This window comes from Crocuta crocuta, unplaced genomic scaffold (genome assembly GCF_008692635.1).
Source record: "Crocuta crocuta isolate KB4526 unplaced genomic scaffold, BGI_CrCroc_1.0 scaffold26, whole genome shotgun sequence".
Taxonomy (NCBI): Eukaryota; Metazoa; Chordata; class Mammalia; order Carnivora; family Hyaenidae; genus Crocuta; species Crocuta crocuta.
In genome coordinates this window covers 6,228,420-6,252,091 of record NW_027532249.1, presented here as the reverse complement: position 1 = coordinate 6,252,091, position 23,672 = coordinate 6,228,420, and the positions used below count along the sequence as shown (strand labels likewise).

The following is a 23,672-nucleotide window of genomic DNA, read 5'->3' as shown; positions in this document are numbered from 1 at the left end:
TTTCCAATGAACGATCGATGGTGGGGATCTCTCCATAGTAATAATGTAGCTTTATTCCACCTTCCTTTTTATAGCTTCATAGTTTTCTATGGACTCATCCATTCTCCTGCAGATCAAGACCTGGGTTATTCTTGTGTTTATGCTGTTACAAGTGGTATAAAGAATAACCTTCTGCATATGTCTTTTCATCCTTTTGCCAGTGTATCTTTGATTAAATTGTTAGATGTCAAATTGCATTTAGAAAATAAATGCATATGTTGTTTTGCTAGAAGTAGTCAAATTCTCCTCCATTAATGTACCATTTTGAATTCCCATCAGCAGTATGTAAATGCTTGTTTCCCCAAGGTCTCATGAACATATTTCAGTTTTTCTATTGTTGCCAATCTAATTAGGTGAGAAATACCTGACCGTAGTTTGATTTTCATTTCTTTTATTATCAGTAAGGTTGAGTATCTTCTTATACAATTAAGAGCTATTTGCATTGCTTTCTGATTTATCTGTTAATATCTTTAGATCATTTTTCAATAGAGTGTTGGTTTCTTTTTTCTCTCTGATAGAAACTCTTTTTATGTTCAGAATATTATCCCTTTTCTGTGATAGAAAAAAATGGCAAATATTTTTTCTCAGTTTGTCATTTTCCCTGTTACTTTACTCCTGTTACCTTTCCTATATTAAAAAAAAAAACCAACTGTTTTTAACATTTTATATAATCAAATTTATCAGTGTTTCCTACTATTACTTCCAAATTTTTAGTTATAGTTAGGAAGGTTTTTACCACTATCAAATTATAAAGGCATTCATGCATGGTTTTTGAAGTACAGTTGATCCTTGAAAAATGCAGAGGTTAGAGGTGCCAGCCAGTCCCCACTATGGTGAAAAATGTGCATATGACGTTTGCCCAGAAAGGTAACTGAAACCCTACCATTGACTGCAAGCCTTACCGATGACATAAGCAGTTGATTAACACATATATTGTATGTTTTATGTATTGTAAATTGTATTTTTATAATAAAGCAAGCCAGAGAAAAGAAAATTTTATTTAGAAAATCAAAAGGAAGAGATAAAATATTTACATTTCTAGTACTACAGTATACTTATTGAACAAAATCTGCATATAAGTGGACCCACGCAGTTCAAGTACATGCTGTTCAAGGGTCAGCTGTACTGGTGTAGTTTAGTATTTTACATTTAATCTCTGACTCTCTTTGGAATTTGTCTTCCCCCATAAACTGGACACTGTGTTTTGGGCTATCTGGGGAATGTCAGGGGTGGATTGGAGGAGGATTGGGGAAAATGAAATACAGAGTTGTATACAGTACTATCTCTGTATCAAAGTGCTATTATTAGAGGAATAATAGGTCAAAGCAGATCTTAAGAATTGACTTGACTAAATAGATACCATGAGTCTGTATGGTAAGTTAATATAGTAAAGAAATCAGGTCTCTCCAAATGAACTTACTGATGTACTTGAGGACCCAAAAGATATACTTAAAAAGAGAATGAGATAAATTCTGATAAATGTGTTAATAGAATGAAATGATAATGAAATTTTATTTCATGGGTTAGTCAAGAAAAGAATCTCAAGTGAAATGACAGGAGAGCTGAATTTAAGGGATGGGTAGGAACTCAAGAAAGCAAAGGTAAAGGAGGATATTACTAGCAAAGAGAGCATTTTGTGGCCTGAAAGTATTTGCTGTTTTTGAAAAAGTGGAAGAGTTCCTTTGACTCAGTCATCCACCACATATATGTTATGAGGAGAAAGGGCTGAAAGAGAGGACTCAGTGATCCTGTTAGATCTAAGGTCAGGAAACATTATCCTTGAGGGCCAGATTGTAATTATTTTCGGCTTGCAGACCATATGATCTTTGTCCTAGTTACTCAGCATGAAAGCTGTCATAGATAATATGTAAGCAAAGGAGCGTAGCTGTATTCTAATAGACTTTTATTTACAAAAAACAGGTGGCAGTCCAGATTTGGCCATGTGGCACGGTTTGCCTCCCCCTGCATTGAAAGATTGGGATGGGAGAGCAGGTGAGGAGAAGTGGTGTTGGAAACACAGCAGAGTCTAGGGGGACATCTCAGCAACAGCATTGCAGCTTTATTTTAGCATCCTCAGAGAGTTAAAACTTCTAGTGTGGCTACTACCACTATTTTACAGAAATAGTGTATATATTTTACACTGAAATCCTCTTAACCTTCTATATTGAAAAACATGATTTGTGGAAACAAGGTAAGAATGATCTCATCTTGCTTTGCCCAGTGGGGGCTCTGAAAGCTAAATCTTCCAGAAACGTGGGTAATCTTAATCCAGTTACATGCAAGTACCACCCTGTGCCAGAGCTCTCTCAAAGTGGGGAATTTTGACAGAGGAAATCAGCCTCTTAGTGCGGTAATTAGCCAGGGGTGTCATTTTGATGGTGAAACTTACAGAAAGTTTAAAGGCCATTCAAGAATTATATAAAAGTCTGATGAATTAGATCTGAGAGCAAAAGGGAAAACCTCTTGATGAATTGAGTGGGGTCCCTAAACTGGGTCTGAAGGTGGATAATTAGATGGATTCTAAGTATTTCTCAGATTTGCAGATTTTACAAATATAAGCAGCTTAATAACAGAGCCTATGAGAGTGTTTGTTTTTGACCAGCTGTCAAATAAAGGAGAAGTTCAGTTGTGTAAATGTATCTTCATTTTGGTAACTGTGCAAGTAACTATTATGTGTTCCAAATAATCCATCAGTCTGAGTACAGATCTTACTGAATCACAAGGGTGATGACTATTAAAAAATTGTTTTCATCGTAAAAATTAAAAAAATGGACTCTATATCTCTGCAGGAAAAAAAAAATCTAAGCATTATCAATGTGAAAATGGCAACTTTCATCAAGGTGCCAGTGATGTTTGCATAATTATTGGTTTACATAAGTGTGTAAATCAGTCATTATATAATTACTTTCTAATTTTTAGAATTTACTACAGAGAGTGAAGATAGTATTGACTGGGTAGTTACTGAGAATGTTAGCCAGAAGCAAATTATTTTTTATCAGGATGAACGTGTCATGTTAATACTAAATGAAATTCTCCAACATATCTCCATTTGCGTATATGCTTTTTGAAATATAGAGATAACCTGGCCATTCACATGATTTCTTTCTTGTTTGTTTAATTTGTCAGAAAAGGAGGAGGCATGAGATACGTTTTCCCTGTTTTTCCAATTATTGCCCCCTCTGCCTCCTGTGCTCCTCTTTTTCACTCTTCACTGTTTTCAGCAAATAAGACTTTTCCATGCAATAACATATTTAAGCTCCTCGGTAATCAGGTCTGTGACATGGATAAAACCCTTGAAAGTGATTTCCTATGTAAACCAACCATTATTTTTTAAAAGTTTGGTTTTCACCACCTGGGCTTCTACCTAGAGACTTAGGGTGATGGGGGTAGGGTTGGTGGAGGCAAGATGTGTGAGCACAGGGGTAGAAAGTGATTGTGAATTAAATATACAATATGTCCCAGGCACTGAACTCTGTTCATATAGGATTTCATTTCAGGAGGTCACAGTTTTGAGGAAACCAGAGGAATCATATTAAGATGTGTCAGATAAAACCATACAAATTGTTTTCTACTCTTGTTTTTAACACATTGGCCAGGACACCTTGTAGGATGTTGAGTCTATGTTTTATATGTCATTGAAAAAATTTATGAATGAGTTTATAAATGTGATTATTTCATAGCCTTCCCAGGTCATCTTCTCCATTCCTCTCCATTCCCCATACTCCCACAACAACCTAATACTTAACAAAATGTGCGTATCTTAAAAACATGTTTATTTATTTTGAGAAAGAAAGAGCATGTGTGCATGTGTGTGCACGTCTGCTGAGGAGGGGCAGAGAGAGAGAGTATCCCAAGCAGGCGCATAGGCAAGGCTTGATCTCAGAAACCTTGAGATCATGACCTGAGCTGAAATCAGGAGTCGGATGTTTACCGACTGAGCCACCCAGGTGCCCCCAAAATGTGCATAATTAAGAATTTTCTTTATATCACTTCAAAGGTAGCATGTGTAAGGGATTGAGATGAGGCTGGACAAGTAAGCAGTATCAAAGCCATGGGGATAAGGGGAGATGTGCCGTGCCACTGAACTTGGTACTAAGAACCAAAGGAAGGAAGGACCTTACTCGGAAGAGTGCCATTGTATACGACTTGTGTTTAGATACGTATTATTTTGGCAACACTGTAGGAGATGGATTTTGGGAGCCAAGACTGGTGGCCAGGTAGACTGGCGTGAGGATTCTTGTAATGTCCAAATAAGGAATGGTAAGGAGGGCACTGGTAGAAGGAATAGAGATGGAGAGATAGATTTCAGAGTGATTCGACCATTATTGTGTGTGGGGTAGAGGAAGAGGGAGGAGTCATCAATATCACCTAGACTTATACCTTGGATGACTAGGTGGATGTTAGTTATTAGTTCCTTTAACTGAGGCAAAGAGCACTTCTTTATTAAAGCAGCATTTTCAGCTTTCAAAGCTGGACATAAAGATTACTCTTGTATGGAGCAGGATTGTCCAGTATAGATATAATGCAGACCATAAATGTGGGGCACATATATAGGGTTTTTTTTTAAATGTTTTATTTATTTCTGAGAGAGGGAGACACAGTGTGAGCAGTGGGGCGGTCAGAGAGAGAGGGAGACAAAGGATCTGAAGCAGGCTCCAGGCTCTGAGCTAGCTGTTAGCACAGAGCCCGACGCGGGGCTTGAACCCACGAACCGTGAGATTATGACCTGAACCGAAGCCGGACGCTTAACCAACTGAGCCACCCAGGTGCCCTGCACATATATAGGTTTAAGTTTTCTGGAAGCCATACGAAGTAAAAAGAAAAAGAAACAGGTGAAATTAATTTTAATAACATATTCATCTTTACCCACAATATTCACAATTTAAGCTTGTAACCGACATAAACATTATTAATGAGCATTTTATGTTTTATATTCATAGGAAGTCTTCTAAATCTGGTTTGTGTTTTATACTTATAGTTACATTGCAGTTCACCCTAGTCACACATCAAATGCTCAGTAGCCACATGTGGCTGGTGGCTACCAAATTGCACCTGTGGCTATCCATTATTGAATAATAGATCTATAGAGCATCTGAGTATACTCAGATAAAATCATTCTTTTTCATAAAAGAACCACATCGCTCCTGAAAACTGACTAACTAGTGAAGATAAATAAAGAGCTCAGAAATAAGCCAGTAGGTTAACAAGAAAAGAACCATAAAGGGACATGTGTTTTGGGTTCTAATATTACAAGTTGTGTGATCTTTGGTAAGTCACTTTTTATGCATCAGCACAAATCTAAGGTCAGAACTCTTTACAGTTTACTTTTAATATCTGTAAGTCAGTGAGTTGACTCCTTTGTGTGGCAGCAGCGATTATAGTAGTAATAGCAGTGGTAATGATAATGGCAAGCCTTCTGTTGTGTGCTAGGCACTTTTTAAAATACTTTATACACATTGACTAATCTAATTATCACAACAACCTTATGCAGTAGATTCCATTATCATGTTCATTTCACAGATGGGGAAACTGAAGTATAGGGAGGTTATCTAAGCAGATAACAGAAGTTTGTAGATTGCAGATCTCAGTTTAAAATGTAGATACTCAGGTTCTCAAAGTACACACTGATTTCTTAAAAAAATTAAAAAAAAAAACCAAAATTGTCATTTTCTTTCAAACATCACAAACATAAATCTTTTACAAACTCCTATAAAAATAATTTCAAAGGCACAAGTAAGACGTTTTGGGTCAGCTTGATTATTGGCACAAATAATGCAGTGTGTACATATAGTTGACTCTTGAACAACACAGGGGTTGGGGCATTGCCCCCTGTCCGATCCCCCGCACAGTTGAAAATCTGCACATAACTTTTGACTCCTCTAAAACTTAACTAGTAGTAGCATAGTGTTGACTGGAAGGCTTTTATCAGTAACATAAACAGTCACTTTTCACATAATTTTGTATGTCATTTGTGTTACATACTCTATTCTTACATTGAAGTAAGCTAGAAAAACATAAGGAAGAGAAAATATATTTACAGAACTGTGCTATAAAAAATCTGCGTATAGGGGCGCCTGGGTGGCTCAATCGGTTAAGTGTCCAACTTCAGCTCAGGTCATGGTCTCATGGTTTGTGAGTTCGAGCCCCATGTCGAGCTCTGTGCTGACAACTCGGAGCCTGGAGCCTGCTTCGGTATTCTGTGTCTCTTTCTTTCTCTGTCCCTCCCCTGCTCATGTTCTGTGTGTCTCTCTCAAAACTAAACATTAAAAAGTTGTTTTTTTAATTCTGCATATAATTGGACCGCACGAGTCAAACCTGTGTTGTTCAAAGATCAGCTATAGTCACACTTAAAAGACACTTTTAATTGTAAGGAAAATAAGTAATTACTGCCTTCTTTTCCTTATAGTAGCCCTTAAGCCAAGCTCTTTTGACACTGTAGAAAACAACAGAGGGCCAATGGACAGAGATCTGAAATTGAATATTTCTTAATAAAAAGAGAGAACTGTCCTAAGAGTAAAAACAAAACTCACAAAGAAAAATGGACCAATCCCCCTTTTCCCTATAGGAGAGTGACGCACAGGCAGTGATTTGCTGGTAAATGTTTAACGACTGTTTCTCTGGGAAAAAACGTGTTTTATCACAGGGTTATTAGAAATTTTATATATAGTCTGTGTACCACACAATTTACAAATAGTAAATACCCTATGCCCTTATTGTAAACTCCAGACAACCAATTGATTCTCATAAAATGCTTTCATTGATTTTTTTTTTTTTCCTGACTGAACCCTTTTATCCGTTGGTAATCCATGGTAGCAATTGATGAATGAGTGTATTCTGACATGAATATAGGTTGGTATTTGCATTTATGTTAATCAGGGAGACAACAGCCAAAACAATCAAGACCTATGCCAGAATATCACTCTTTTGTAGATACATGAGTCACTTTGCCGAATCAGAAAATAGTCTTTGAATAATGGAAGAATATTTGTTTGTGTTATTTACGACATAATGGCTACAGATACAACATACTTGTAGGTTTAATCTGTATTGTGAACACTTTCTCCTTCACTCCTTAAATTCTTGGCAATCAACAAGCCCTCCTGTGCAGTAATTTGCTAATTTTCTTGGCATCAATAGCCCCCCCATGGCCACTTTCGAACTACTGACATGATGTTACTGAACACAGAGCTGGAAGAGACTCACAGTAGCACACCATTGTACTGTGTTTCCACTATCAGGAATGACAGACATAAACAGCCTTAAAGGCATAAAAATAGTAAAATGTAATTAAGTAATTAGTATTTCCTACCTTTGTTTCAAATGTAATTTATTTAATTGTAAGTTTATATAATTTAATTTTAGTAATAGCTGTGTCTAACAACTGGCTCACAAAATTCCTAAAAGTTTAATAACCAGCTTTTATGAGCCAACACAAATCAGCTCCAGCACCACTGGCACAAGTTTGGGGACCTTCCATGCTGACTTAGAAGAGTGTGTGGAGAAAATCACATCCTCCAGCTTAGATACACAAGAGATTCAAAGCACCGTGAGATTGCACGTCTTGGAAAGAGGATAGGGGACAGGAGCTGGAGAAGCGTGAGTAAGTATATCGCATTTAGCAAACTCATCAAAAAAAAAAAAGTCCTTGCCACTCTACTAGAATTTCAATTTTAATAACCAGTCAGGATCCATGCCTCTAGAGGGGATATTTAACTTAGATTTTTATGGAGACATCAAAAGCATTTGTTGAGAATGACTAAACCCCATACTCTGTAATAAGATCTTCTTACAATTTTGAACATGTAAAAGCAACTAGTAACTATAAAGAAAGCAGAGTATGTTTTTGTACAGGTGTCTGTTTCTTCCTTGCTAAGGAATTGATGACAGTGCTTTAACTATCATGATTGAATGGCCTTGCTGGCCCCAGCCACCTTTTCTGCCACATGGCTCAGATTGCTTCCACAACTCGATATCTGCTCTGTCCGGAGATGTCTCCTTCTTGCGTCAGAGTCCTGGGTACCAAATGAAGCCATTTCTTATGCATTTTCCCAAAGCCCACCCTGAGAGGTGGGACTTGTTGCCCTGGGAGTGACCGTCCGAATCTGCAGCTCTCTGAACCTCTCCTGAGCGTGCTCCATGTGGACAGCGTTGCTGTGGCTGGGGTTTCATTGGGTAACAAGCATTCTTCTACATCACATCTGGGTTTTCTCAGTGTCTGGTCTTAAAATGTCTTGGAGGAAAATCCCTCCTTGAGTGGAGGCTGTCCTGCAACAGATCCTGCATTGCTGAGACATTAACGGGGCAACACCAGTAACAACATACCATAAGAACCTTGCCTGCCTCCTTGGCACATAAAAACACAAATACTTAAGATCATGTTACTTCTGATATCATGTGGGGTTTATTAGGCCAAAAAAATTGTCAGAGTGAATCAGACTCTGGAGTTAGCCCACCCATTTTTTATTTTTTTAAATCATAATCGAGTAATGGCTTATGCAGTATTTTAGAAAAAAAAAACAGAGACATCAATCTGTTCTTTCTCAGCATTTTCATTTCTTGACTGGTTTATCTTTGTAGTATTTCTTTTTTGTCCAGCATCTTTCTCAACTTAGTGATTAGTTAGATTGTCCTTTACTGGGCTTTCATCCAGCTCTACTGTGTTTTTCTCAAATGGCATCATATTTCTTTCTTTTTTTTTTTCTTTATATTTGAGAGATAGGGAGACAGTGTGCGAGCAGTGGAGGGGTGGAGACAGAGACAAGAACTTGAGGCAGGCTCCAGGCTCTGAGCTGACAGAGCCCGACACGGGTCTCGAAACCAGTGAGCCATGAGATATGACCTGAGCCAAAGTTGATGCTTAACTGAGCCACCCAGGCGCCCCTCAAATGACATCATATTCCTGCAGTAAAACATGAGCTCTTCTGGCCCTAGGGTTTATTCTCATTTAGCCCCCATAGGCCTAGTTTACAAGCATGAAATGTATTTATTCATAAAATGTCAAGACTAATTATATGCAAAATTATAAGGCAGAAAACTCCTAGCTTCAGTGCCTCACCTTTTAATAACTCCCTAGATTATGTGCTTAAGGGAGTTTTATCTCATCTATCTTCAGGTAGTGGGTTTTGAATAGAGTCACAAGCCCAGCTTACTGAAGGTGTACCTTTATTCATCTATCCTTGAACTCAACTCTGTTATACCACTTCAGAAATAATCAGCATCTTGGTTTAAAGAAGTCTTTTTTAGGAAATCACTAAATTCACAATTTAAGCTTATTCTAAGTTCCAACTTCCCATTATGGTTCTTTTTTTCTGTGGTGGATTCTTGTCTTTTGCTTGGTCCTGAGATTGTGTCTGGGTATGGGAGACATTTGCAACATTGTGGGAATGGTGCGGTCCCCCAGACTTTGCTCATCTGCTCTAGTCTTTGGTGGTGGGAGGTGGGGAGAGGTGGCTGTTCACATGCCCCCACTGCAGGGGAGCTCCTTATTCACTCTGTAGGCATAGGCAGTGCTCCTTGGGAGCCCTCACATTCTCCCCCTGCTTATTAGGACCTCACCTCCGATCTCGCTCACCCTGGGGCTCTCTTGGGCTCTTAACTGTGAGGCCCTCTGCCACAAAGTCATTTCATCTTAGCTATAGTGATTCCTCCGAGAGCTTGCCAGCCATTTCTCACTGGGGGACATGGGAAATTACTGGTCCTCTCTAGGTCTTCCATGACAGTTTCTGGGAGGTCATCTGAGGCTCTTCGCAGGGTGCCTCATCCCAGAGTTTCAGGTGGGGATGGCATGTAAGCTTCTCCATCCTTGAATACTCAAACCTACTGTTCATATTACTCTGCATCCCATGGATTTAAGCCAGGAAGGGGCAGATCGGATAGTCCTTCTTGAGTGTAATTCAGTGTTCTCTTTGCATGTCTCCCAAGCTTTGAGAGTTTTCAAGTCGCCTCTGTGTGGAAGCAATACTGCCCTTCTCTTTACATCACTGGCTGCAGCCTAACTTACGGTTTAAAAATCTCCACATTCAGTCTTCCACACTTTGCTTTGATATTAATGGAAGTTTTTACAATTTAGGAAACTCAAGTGCTGAGCTCTAGTCATAAAAATCTTAGTTTTCTTGTCTAGTGTATCTGGAATGTCCTTCAAGGGCCCACCTTGAAAATGAAAATCTGACTGTAAAGCTTTAGCTGTTTCTCTGTCCCAATTCTGACAACTTTATAAATTTCTATATCTGCAAATGCGAAAATGTAAGTACAGGCCTGTTATCTTACTGCAACTTCCTCTAAAAAGTAGGAGGACTCAAAAATCATAGGAGAGCAGTGCGAAGATTCTCAGAAACAGACAATAGGTGCTGTGTGACTGTGCCCTAGAGTTGTGCCCTGTTAGAATGGCTTTGAAGACAGGAGTGTAAAGCTAAACGCAACAATAGTCACAGTAATAAAACTTGTGTTGGACAGAGAGGCCAGTTCTGATCTCTGCTCTGTCACCTGCTCGCCATGAGATCATGTTGCTCTTCTTCGATCTGCTCACGATTCTCCTTTGGAGAATTCACACCAAAACAGTTTTACTCTTTGACTAAACAGGAAGACTCTTTTATTGGGACATGGGAAATGAAAGCATAGGAATAAATTTCATAATGTTATTTCACTGAGTTTGTATTCTCAGAACCAGGAATGTTGTCTGGCATATATGCTCTCAAGAAATATATAAATTTATAAACTTACGTGTAATAAGCAAATCAAGGAATAAATACATGAATGAATAGAACAACTAGAACTGTATTAAGTATCTCACCCACACCCAATACTATAGTTTTATAATTAGGGAGATAAATGGGATGGGCTTTCCCTTCAGTAGCTACAGCCAAGTGGCTCCACCCAGGAATGCCTCAGCACTGATCACATTGCCCTTCACCAGAGGGACCTGGAAAAGCAAACTGGCAAAGAAGAGGGAAGTGGCTAGTTCGTCCTACGTCTGCAGAGAACAGATCCAAGTAAGAAAGGACGAGCTACAAGGAGGATAAAAAGCATAACAGAAGCAGACTCTAAATGACTGCAGTTATCTGAAGGTAAATTTCTCCTATTCACATTATCTTTAGAATTATATTTCACTTGGATCAGACTTGTAATCTGTAGAGAACAGGAATTCATCTAATTTAGGAAATACAGCCTTTTCCCACCATTAGCAGTCAAAATGAATTCAGAACAAAGGGATTCTGAATTCCTTGAAGCACTGTTAAGGGTATACTAAGTCTTTCTCAAGCATATCATCCTTTTTTCAGTCACTATGAGAGGATTTTTTAAAAATAGTTAAGCCTCAAGTGATTATTTACTACTACATATGATGGTGACAAGGAGAGACAATCAAATTATGAGGTCCAAACTGTGGTTCGTTCTTTCTCTGTGGAAAGGAACAAAACTGTTACTTGTTTTTAGGGAATAGACTATCATGATTCTTAGAACCCAGCATTCATTCCAAATCCCCAAAGCTGTTTGTAAATATAAGGTCATATATTCCCCCCGACCAAGCATCACTCAGAATGAAGGAATTGGAATGAAGTAGGGAAATGCAAATACTGCAGTCACTACTATTTACTAATAGCCTACTCTGATAAAACGTTGTGTATTTGCTCCTTACATGGAAGGCTCAGAGATGTTGAGTTACTTTTCCCCCAAGTTCATGATACTGGTCTGGGCAACAAAGAAGCAGCGTGGTGTAGTTGCTAAGTTCCTGGACCCTGGTGCCAGATTCCCTGGGTTGAATTCCACCTCTGTCTCTTTCTAGATGTGTGACCTTGAGTGAGTTAACCTTTCTGTGCTCCCATTTCCCATCTGCAAAGTGGACAGGATGATAATGAGGGTAGCTCCTTGTGGAGTTGTTGTGGGGATTAAGTGAGTCCAGTGCTTGAAACCAAAATCAGATCCCAGAGAGATTAAGTAGAGGCTCATAGTCCAACAGCACTAAATGGAAGAAACAGAGTTTACAGCCATGTGAGTGCTGGCTGTTATTATTGTTATGTGGTTGTAAGAGAGAAGAACCCAACTTATATTAGTTTAAGCAGCAAAAGTGGTAGTATTTACTTCAGACCTGCCTTAGAATAGAGGGTCGAACGATGCTGTCAGGAGGATCCCCAGCATCTCTGCTTCTTGGCTTCCAGATGTATCACACACATTTTGGGGTGGCAAGCTGGCTGTTTGCAGCTGCAGGGTTGCACTGTCCTTACAGAGAAAACAAAAATATTGTTGTGAAGGTCTGGCAGAGGTCCCAGGTAAGTGGGCCAGCTGCACCCAGGTCTGACTTCTATGGNCTGGGTATGCTCAATCCAAACCACATAGCCCAAGGAGGGCTCCTGTGAAAAAACATTCGGGGTGATATTCCAGAGAAAGGGATCAGAAGAAATATAAATCAATGTAATATACGGTCTCGTGGCTATGACGCGACAGAGCAGAGCTCAGAATTGGCCTCTCCCTCCAACACAAGTTTTATTACTGCCACTATTGTCTCTTTTAGCCTTATACTCCTCTTTTTGAAACCATTCTAATGGGGCTGCATTTTACAAGTGCCGGGACATGAGTTACACAGCATCCTTTTCTCTAGTGCTGGGGCCCGTTGGCTCTGCTCTCTTATGACTCTCCAGTCCTCCCACTTTGTTTTGAGAAAGGCACAGTCAGGTAGCAGACCTGTAGTTTCATTTTACATTTGCAGGTGTAAAAATGGAGGATTAAGTGGAGGAATGCTCCTATTCATTAAGTAGTTGTTGAAGCTTACCTTGTACCAGATGTTATACTAAGTGTGCGAGCTGCCTTCTGAGAAACCAACCAGAAATGACTGATCTGGAATACCAGTGCTGTGAATCAAGACTTCCTCTCCAGGGGCACACCAGTATTCCGGCCTATGTCAAGGCATTCAGGCTTTCTGTGACTTTTTTGAGCTGGATAATAATCAGTAATAACTAGATACATCACTGAATAATGTTGCAACTGACAAACATCCATTTCCTGCAGTTCTCCTGCTCAGTGTCTGTGCATGGCTCTGTTAACTCGGTCATAACCCTTTCTGTAGAAATATTTATAATCTTCGGAGTGTATTGAATTATCTTCTTTGGTTGACTAATAATGGTGGCTAGAATGTATTGAATTTCCCCGGAACCTCGAATAGGTATTGCTAATAAAGTAGAAGGTAGAATAACAGCTTCTTGAAAGTGTAGCATAATAAAAGGAATGTATGTTTATTGAGCATTATGTACACAGCGATTTTATAAGTTTTCCTTTTTAAGTCCTGGCCAACAACTCTGTATGGTAAATATTACCATCTCATTTTACAGATGAGAAAAATCAGATGATCTCAGAGAGATTAAGTAAATGCCTATAGTTCTACAGCACTAAATGGAAGAAACAGTTTACTTCTATGTCTGTCCTGCTTCAAACCCTGCCTTCCTTCCACCATTACTATTTTTATTTATTTATTTTTTAATGTTTATTAATTTTTGAAAGAGAGACAGAATGCAACTGGGTCAGGGGCAGAGAGACAGGGAGACACAGAATACAAAGCAGGCTCCAGGATTTGAGCTGTCAGCACAGAACTCAACGCAGGGCTTGAACTCACGAACTGCAAGATCATGACCTGGGCTGAAGTGGGACACTTAACCCACTGAGCCACCCAGAGGCCCTCCACGGTTACTATTTTTAACCACCATTTCACAAACTTACTTAATTATACTTTTTAATTATATGTCTCCAGACCCATGTGACTCAGGTCAGCTCATGTAAATCTTATTAAACAATGTAATCTGAGCCATATTTGAGAACTGATGAGCCAATATAGATTTGAACCATTCTAGTCTCATCACAAAATCACAGGTCCATTTGATTTGTGAACTTCAGGAAATAAGACCCCCTTCATTCAGGGCCACAATCTAGGCAAAACTGCAAAGTGGACGAGTGTGTTTTTCTTCACTTCACTCTCTGTAAGATCTCTTCCCTTCTCAGCTCTTAGGTGTCTTTAACCCCATAACCTGACTATGCCTCATGTGGCCGGTGCTTTCAGGCCAGCTCTGCCTGCCTGAGCCTTCACCAGACCCTGCTCTAATAAACACTGATTATTTGTGGGTGTCTCAGAATCCACTCCTGCTACCTAAATGTACCCAGATGTCAATTTGGGGACTTTCCTTTAACATGGTGTGATATCTCGGGGGCTGGCTTAGCGTTATAGAAGGCAAGGGGGTTGGTAAAGGCCACGGTCAGCCAGACTGTTTCTTTTAACACCCAGGACTGCCTAATGGAAGATAAGTGTGCAACCTAAGCACAGACAATCTGATGCAATGTTCTGATATTCTGTGTCCTGAGAAGAATAAAGCAAAGACAGGAAAACATTAAAATCGGTTAATTTTATAGGAAGTACCCTGGCAGGACCGTATTCTGGCAAGATTGTGTTCTCTTTTCTGTCCCAAATCTTGTTCTTCAGCTTTGACCTCCCATCACGTGACGGTCTCATGCTCTTTCTAAAACATCGTTCCTTGTTTCAGAATCAGAAATGTTTTTGTGGCTTGCAACCAGAGAACTCTCATAATAAGCCTTGCCTCCTTGTTGGTACCCCTGCATGCCATACTGCTCCCTGAGCATCTCACTGACCTGTTCTCCCCTTCTCAACTCCCTGGAAGCCTGGTGTGCTTATTTCATCGCTTTCCAAGTCAGCTGGGCTGTCCTGCCCGGGGTGACTGTAAATAAAAGAGGTAACTGATCTGTAGTAATGAGCTAGTGACAGAGGGGACTGGTAGGGGTCCTTTTCTCAGCTTCCTTGCTGAGGCATTAAGGTGAACTTCTAAACAGCTATTTATTTTTTTTAAATGTTTTTATTTATTTCTAGGAGAGAGAGAGAGACAGTGTGAACAGGGGAGGGTCAGAGAGAGAGGGAGTCACAGACTCTGAAATAAGCTCCAGGCTCTGAGCTGGCAGTCAGCACAGAGGCCGACGCGGGGCTCGAACCCACGAACAGCGAGATCATGACCTAAGCGAAAGTCGGACGTTTAACCGACTAAGCCACCCAGGTGCCCCCTAAACAGCTATTTAAAATCCATCTTGGGCTTCGTCTTAGGATTCTGTTTGGGGCTTAACATCTGGCCATTTACAACTGGCTTTCTTTTTTCCCAGGCTCCAGTGTGCATTCTTCTCCACAGGAGGCTGGGAGGCACACGAGATGTGGGTCAGAAGAGCTGAGTGCACACCAGGTTGTGCAGAGCCCTAAGGGACCGTCTAAGAGCACAAGTGGATCCCAGTACTACCCTGTTTGAAACCTATAGAGGATTTCCCATCTGAACTTGAGGGTAAAGTTTAAACACTTTGCGTAGCTTTCAGATCCCCCCCACCCCTACCCCAATGCCTGGCCTCCAAATCTAGCTTCATCTCCAGCCATTCTCTTCTTTATACCTTGCTGTCCGGCAAAGCTAAAGATGTTTCCCTGTATGTGCTACATTGTTTACCTCTTTGCCTTTTTTTCAGTCTCTTATCTCTTTCAGAAATGCCCTTCTCATCGCCCCAACTGCCCACACCTACTCCTGAGCTGCCCAATTGTTATTCATCTTTTAAGACCCCTCTCTAGCATTATCTCCCCTGGGAAGTGTTCATTGATGACCTCCTACTCCAGCCCTTACTCTTACCTCTTGCAGAGACTGTGCTTTCAAATTCGTATTTCTTTTTACATTCTTGGTGCTTCGTATTGTAGGCACTAGTGATGATGCTTGGGATAGATGGAGGGAAGGATGAATAAATAAAGCCCTTGTATAATTGCAAAATATAGCACTCTGGAAAGTATTCCATAATGCAAGTTTTTTGTAGACCAAATGTCTGTGGCTGATCTATTTTCTTCCCCTACTCTGCCTGGGTATATTGGTAGTGATTTATTTCCAATCAATAATGATTTAGTTTATTTGTAGGAGTCATTTAAGTCACTTAAGTGACTCAGTTATATCCATGACATAAATAACATGAGTCTTGACCTGGCTGATGGGTTCTTGTGGTGAGTTAAGGTGCGTTAAGTGTGCTTAACCCAATTACCAAATTGATCATAGAGCACAGAACAATTACTGAAGAATAGGATTTGGTATCTCTTTAAAAGTAGATGCTAAGAAAGCAATAGGAAAATCAGAGCAGTCTAAAAAAATCTTTGTCATGGGGCGTCTGGGTGGCTCACTCAGTTAACTGTCTGACTTCAGCTCAGGTCATGATCTCGTGGTTCATGAGTTCAAGCCCTGCATCGGGTTCTGTGCTGACGGCTCAGAGCCTGGAGCCTGTTTCAGATTCTGTGTCTCCCTCTCTCTCTGACCCTCCCCTGCTTGTGCTATGTCTCTCTCTTTCTCAAAAATAAACAAAACAAAACAATTTAAAAAAAAATCTTTGTCATAAGACCACTCAGGAAACAAATTTGTATAATTTAGTTAGTGCCAGTAAGTTTTGAGAAATATTTCAGGATAGCAAGAACTTGCAAGGAAGAGGTCATATAAAAATTCTAGGGGTGTCTGTGTGGCTCAGTTGGTTAAGCATCCAACCTCAGCTCATGTCATGATCTCACTGTTTGTGAGTTCGAGCCCCGCTTTGGTCTCTCTGCTATTAGTGCAGAGCCCACATCAGATCCTCTGTCTCACTTTCGCTCTCAAAAATAAAATAAACATTAATTTTTTTTTTTAAATTCGAATGGAGAGCTGAACAAAAAAGTTGTCAAATTCATTTAAAGATTTAGTATAATCTTAGACAAGGGCAGTTTGAAAAGGAAAATTTTAATGCAACTTTTTATAAGTCTGGTGCAAATTTTTTAAAGTTTATTGGTTTTAAGAGACAGAGTGGGTGCGTGTGCATGAGCACAAAAGTGGCGGAGGGGCAGAGAGAGAGTGAGAGAATCCGAAGCAGCCTAATCCTCCCTGAACTACGTGGGGCCCCATCTCACGACTGTGAGATCATGACCTGAGCCAAAATCAAGAGTCAGATGCTTAGCGACTGAGCCACCCGGGTGCCAGGACCCAATCTTTCTAGAGAATGTTGGGGAAGTGGGAATGCATGTAAAGTGGAGTTTTGATAGAATTAACATGTTCCCCTCGGTGGGAGAGAACTGTGCCCTCATTTCCTGTGAGATAGGACTAGTGACCATGTCACTTCAAGCCCTCTTGCTGAGAGCCTGGCAGCTACAAAGACTGACGCAGCTGCAGCTGTTTTCCTGTTCGGGGAGTGAGTGATTATCCCAGCAGCAGCTTTGCCCGATAAGCAGCCAAGGCCACAAGAGGCACTTTTCTTTTGTCCACATTAAGGTTTTGCATAAATGCTCTGTTTTCTTGCCTTTCCTGGTAGGATCGAATATGTTGGAATATCACCATACTTCATAATACTTACTGCCAGGGGCCAGGGTTGGTGAGGCTTAAGTCATTATGTGAGTTGAATCTGACTCATCTTTCAGTAAAGGTTATGAAATGCCTTTGGAATTCCTGAGATCAGGTTGTTTACTCTTGACCGTTGAACTTAAATGATGCTTCTAGAAGGGCTGAGGTGGAGGACAGGTGGCAGGAGATAGTAAGAAAGAGAGAAGGAACTAATATCTCTTGAACATCTAAGATTGCTTAGCATTATGATTGATGTTTTAAAGATGCTCCTTCATTTTATCTTCCCATCAACTGTCAGAGGAGATTCCCTACTTTTCAGTTAGAAAATTGAAATAGAAGTTAAAGTAATACAGACAAATTCATAATTACGATTTAACCGTCTGACCCTCTTTGGTCCACCACTCTGTGTCCTCTGTTTCTTTGGAAAGTGCGGTCTTTGTGCAGCTAGGGTTCCTATATGATAAGATCCTCTAAATGCCTTATATGTGTGTATTGACTGACAAATTTACAAGGTAGATTGAAATACTGAATTAACACATTCCAAGAGCCATTAATGAACTGCTCTTATATATAAAGAAATTGTGAACTACCTTACTATTGTACATTGAAAATACGTGTAATTCCTTCTTCATGTATTACTGTTTTCATTGTTATTATATGCTAGTGAGATCTATCCTCCTAAATGCTAACTAGGTTTATGGAGAGCTGCCACAAAGAAATATAAACCCAACGACCTATTTCATTACAATATAAAGGAGGAGTGTATGTTGAATCTCAGCAAACCATTTCATGAAAGAGAAATAGAATATCAGGGAGCCAGACTCCCTGGGTTTGAATCCCAGCTTTGCCACATCCTGGCCTGGGTGACATCGGACAAGTTAATGCAGCCAGTTGCTCCAACTGTAAAATGAAGATGCTAGCAGTAATACCTCTGTCAGAAAGCTGCCATGAGCATTTCATGAATTGAGGTTCTGATGCCTAGAGTAGAACCAGGCACATGGTAAGTATGCCATAAATGTAGGCTGTTTTATGTCTTCTACGCGTGAAGAAACAGGTCTGTAGTTCAGCGACTTGCTCCGGTCCTGTGTTCTGTTGGTGGCAGAGCTGGTGCTGACCCAGGTTCTTTTCTCAGTCCAGTGCTGGCTGCTGCAGTGACATCCAGAGCTGCATGCACAGGAAACTGCAATTTTCCCTCTCCCATTGTTTTTACTCCAAATGCCAATGCTATTTCTGTGCTCTGAAGGCCCACTGTCCACTGTTGGGGCAGTCTGTCAACCCAGTTCCCAGATTGATAGTCCGTCCCAGGATCCCTGGTTACTCTCCTGCTGAGCCAGCTGTCACAGCCTTGTGCTGTGAACCCCTAGCCCAGTGGTTCCCAGGATGCCAAAAATGTTAATAGACTCTATCAGATCCACAGTCCCATATCTATAATTCTAAAATCACCAAATTTCTCTAATCTGAGAGCTTTTTCGTGAATCATATGACTAAAACTTGTTCAGACTTGAACTTCTCTAGTGGTAAATCACCTGAACTGACAGGAGGCTGTTTATCGGTTGTGTTTTTCCCTCCTGGTGTGTGTATTTTTACAGTCTATTGCAGACATACTAATGTTTTTGCCTATAGGATACTGCCCCAGATCTCAGCGAGGATACCTATCAGTCAGCATCTCGGCAGGAAGAGATGGGGGCACTCGGCACAAGTGAATGAGGAGAGCTTAGTAAAGGGATTGTCTGTGGGTGGGTTGAGGGACCAACAGTGATGGTGCAGTAGAGCCAGTGGAGAGTTTACTTGGTGCACCAGGAGTTTTGAGCAAGTACCCCTAGGTTTGAAGGGCCAGATAGAGGTAGTATTACTGTAATCCAGAGAGAGCAGCCTGGGAAGAGGCCACTGTCAGCAGCTATGGCCTTGAGGTAGAAGGAGCCAGCTGGTAGCAAATGCAGCAGAGAAGTTCGAGAAACACATGCCCAAGCTGGCTGTTCCTCTTCCCTGCAGAGGTCCCGCTAGTGCCTTTCTTTGGCGGCACCCTACCTGAAACCAGAGGCGAGGGGGCTCAGAGGTGCAGACCAGAAGGTGAGCTGCTGAGGCCCCCACAGAGTCGTGAGGGTGGCAAGTGGGTCTGGAGGGCAAAAGGAAAATGTTCTGCACAGCATATTCTTTTTTTTTTTAATAGTTTATTGTCAAGTTGGTTTCCATGTAACACCCAGTGCTCATCCCCATAAGTGCCCTCCTCCATGCCCATCACCCCCCCCCTCCCCCCACACCCATCAGTCCTCAGTTTGTTCTCAGCATTCAAGAGTCTCTCATGGTTTGCCTCCCTCCCTCTCCCTCACTATTTTTACCCCTTTCTTCTCCCCCACGGTCTTCCGTTAAGTTTCTCCTAATCCTTCTATACGTGCAAACATATGGTAGCTGTCCTTCTCTGCCTGACTTATTTCGCTCAGCATAACACCCTCAAGTTCCATCCATGTTGCTACACATGGCCAGATTTCATTGTTTCTCATTGCCATGTAGTATTCCATTGTGTAGATAAACCACATCGTCTTCATCCATTCATCAGTTGATGGACACTTAGGCTCCTCCCATGTTTTGGCTATTGTTGAGAGTGCTGCAATGAACATTGGGGTACATGTACCCCTATCTGTACAGCATATTCTATAATATCCAACGTATGCCCCCTACATCTTTCTGAAACTCAAACACTCAAGAATGCTTGGAGTTGTATTTTATTAAGTCGGTAGTATATGCCTACCTTCAACAAATATTAATACGTACAAGTGACACTTTTTTTTTTGTAGCTAGTAGTCATAGTTTATAGTGCTGTACAGACTTACAAATCATTTAGACTGATTCCTTGGCTACCGTGAAAGATCAGAAGTACTGCACTAGAGAGTGCTAGCTCCTTCATTTATTGATTCATATGTTTGTTTATTTTACAGATATTCTTTGTTGATTGCCTACTCTAAAAATCTATGGGCTCTGGAGTACAAAGACAAAAATATAACACTAGCCATTCTAGTACATTGCAATTTAGTAAAGGACACTAATTTGTTGGCAAATAATAATGCAATCCTAGGTTAGCAAATAATTTCATCTCAGAGCTGCCTTGCTGTTGGAGGCTCTGTTTCGAGAGGGCTTTCTTGACCATATGTAGGCTCAGTGGAAAAACCCACTATGATCTAGTAGCTCCTTGTGCCATGGGCCCAGTTTTGGCTTACTGTGTTCTAACTACGTGGCAGAGTGAGATTGTTCTTATAACAGAAGCAAGAGGGATGACTTTGAATTAGGAACACGTGAGAACGCTTCATGGCAGTGGGTAGAGGGTTTTCAAGGATTTCTAGATAGGAAAATGACAGGTAAGAGCAAAGGCAAAGATTAAGAGGGCAGGACAGGCTGGTTTGAGTGGGCCACAGGGTCTTGGGAGTAAAAAAGTAATAGGTGATCAAAGTAGATTAAGGAGCACCTATTTAAAAGAGTTTGGACTTTATTTTGTAGCAAGTGAGTTACAACTGAGGGCTTTTGAGGAGGGAAGGAACTGTGTTTTAGGAGAGTCATTCTACCAGCACTTTGAAGAGGAGGAGGGTTTTAGAGGAAAGTGGTTGAAAGTAATCTATGTCGAAGAAAGATGGCCGTGACCTAGGCAAGAGATGGTGATATAAGAACAAAACCACAGCATCGGGAATAAAAGGAATTGTTGGCAGATATTATATTTTTATTTTTTTAGTTTATTTATTTTTGAGACAGAGACAGAGCGTGAGCAGGGGAGGGGCAGAGAGAGAGAGAGAGGGAGACACAGAATCTGAAACAGGTTCCAGGCTCCTAGCTGCCAGCACAGAGCCCAGCGCGGGGCTTGAACCCATGAACCATGAGATCATGACCTGAGCCGAAGTCAGACGCTTAACCAACTGAGCCACCCAGGTGCCCCTGTTGGCAGATATTTTGAGAAAGAAATGACAGATGTGATGTAAGAGATTGGAGGGAGAAGTCCTAGTGACTCCGGGTGTCCAAAATGTGAATGCAGGGGTGCCTGGGTCGGGGGCTCAGTCAGTTAAGTGTCAGACTCTTGGTTTTAGCTCTGATCATGACCTCCCGGTTTCATGCAGACCCCCTCCATCGGGCTCTGTGCTGGCAGCATGGAGCCTGCTTGGGATTCTCTTTCCCTCTCTCAGCCCTTTCCCGATTCATGCTGTCTCTGTTTCTCTCAAAATAAGTAAATAAACTTTAAAAATAAAATAGGGGTGCCTGGGAGGCTCAGTTGGTTAAGCATCCTACTTGGGCTCAGGTCATGATTTCTAGGTTCTTGAGCCTGAGCCTCTCATCATGCTCTGTGCTGACAGCTCAGAGCCTGGAGCCAGCCTGCTTTGGGTTCTGTGTCTTCCTCTGTCTCTGCCCCTCGCCCACTCATACTCTGTCTCTCTTTCTCAAAAATAAATAAACATTAAAAAAAAATTAAAAATAAATGTGAATGCATGAGAGAGAGGGCTGGGCTACGACAGCTGGCATGAGGGGGTACCACTGTACTTTTGGACATCTTGAGATAGCTATGGCCAAAATATTCATGAGGAGATGCCCTACAGGTATTTAAAATTCCGAATCTACAGTTCGGGGGAAAAAAATGCCAAGCAGAAAAATTCCATGTCCAGAAAAAGTTCCACTACTGTAATTCCTTATGGTAATTCCAAAATGCAAAAAGCTTTAAAAATCACATGTTTTTAAAAAGTTTAGTGCCAAAACTTACTTGGTGACAAACCTGATCTGAATAAATGTGAGGCTTTTATAGTTTGAATAAAGTTTGAATAAAGAGTGCTGTCCCAAACTATACTAAATGGTACCTGTATCAAATTACCTTTTGAAAATAAAACATCTTTATAAATTCTGAAATGTATCTGGCCCCAAAGTTTTAGTTGAAGCATTGTAGATATGTATCAATAATTACATGATGAATTTGTTTTATATTTTAAGAAAGTCTTATCTTAGTTTTGATGCATTTGGTATCGAATTTAGTAGGCAAACAGATACGTCTTTGTATCTGAAATTTTTGAAGAATGAAGCATTCTTTGTATGTACCTTTTGCATACACTTTTGTTTGATAAATTTTGATTGATAAAATTGGGATAATACTACTATCCACCCCCATAGAACTGTTTAGAGAGCTAAGGAACAGGATCCAACACATAAACGGTATTTTAGTCATCCTACCATTTTAATCAACAACATATTTTCTAAGAAGCATTTTGGAGTTTTTCGGGGTTTTTTGTTTGTTTTTGTTTTTTGCTTTCCCAACCTTCCAAAGTGCAGTGAAAATAAACGTCTCTCTTGATAATGTGAAGGAAGCAGCAGAGAGAACCAGCCTGTCTTGAGAACCTACTATGTATGTGGTGCTTTTAACCCCGGGAAGAGAATATTGTTTTCCTCATTTTCCAGATGCAGAAGCATTCTGAGATGTTAGTCATCTAGACTCAGGTCACCCTCAGTAAGGGGTAAACTAACTTCCCTTCATCTAGCTCCCAGAGGAGTGTGAGAGACGACAGGTAAAACACCTTGTTAGGGTGTGAAAAAAGGAGTCATTTTCTGGCTCCCTTTTTAAATTGTTAAGCATGTTGTCTTCCCCTTTGTGCTGTTAGTCTACATAGGTAAAATAACTGAGAATCGGTTCTGATCTCTTTTTCCCTGCTTCCCTGCCATACCTTTCTTCCTAAATAAAGACCTCTGGAAAAACGCCGTCTTCAGCCCAGAGAGTCAAGTCTGATTTTCAGACAAGCTGAAAGCAGTATCTTAATTTAATCGGTATTGGGAGGCGGGAAGGGGTGTGGGCTGAGGTGGAGTCTGGTTGCAGTGGCACTGAGTGAGGGTGAGCCAGGGAGGTTTTCTGCTTGCTGTAAGAGGGAGTTACCTGCCCAAAAGGAAATCAAGTTTATTGTAACTTGACCAATACTTGGCAACGTAATCCGGTTCTTCCAATTTTTGATGTGGATGCTTTAAATGAGAGAGTGTCCCATTTTCTTCCTCTCTTCCCGAGACCACACGTTGTAGACCTGGCCCCTCTCCCTCCTCAGCCCAGGCTCCCCAGGCAAGGTTTCTCTCTCTCACTTCTTGCTGCCAGGCAGGAAATGTTCTTAGCGAAGGGATAAGCGTCTCTTTTCGGGGTGGGGGTGGGGAGGGGAGCGATGAGAAAAGGAAAAGAAAAAGAAACAAAGCAAGAACAACTGCTAGAGCAGCTAGCCCAAGCCCCGAAGGATCACAGCGGGTTTCCAGTTTCCTAGAAACAGGGATTCC

The 23,672-nt window shown here is 40.9% G+C and overlaps 1 protein-coding gene across 1 annotated transcript in view; it reads left to right on the top strand.

Moving 5' to 3' along the window:
* ARHGAP28 (Rho GTPase activating protein 28) overlaps positions 1-23,672 on the top strand; it is a 220,910-nt gene that overhangs the window by 10,887 nt on the left and 186,351 nt on the right. The window lies entirely within an intron of this gene.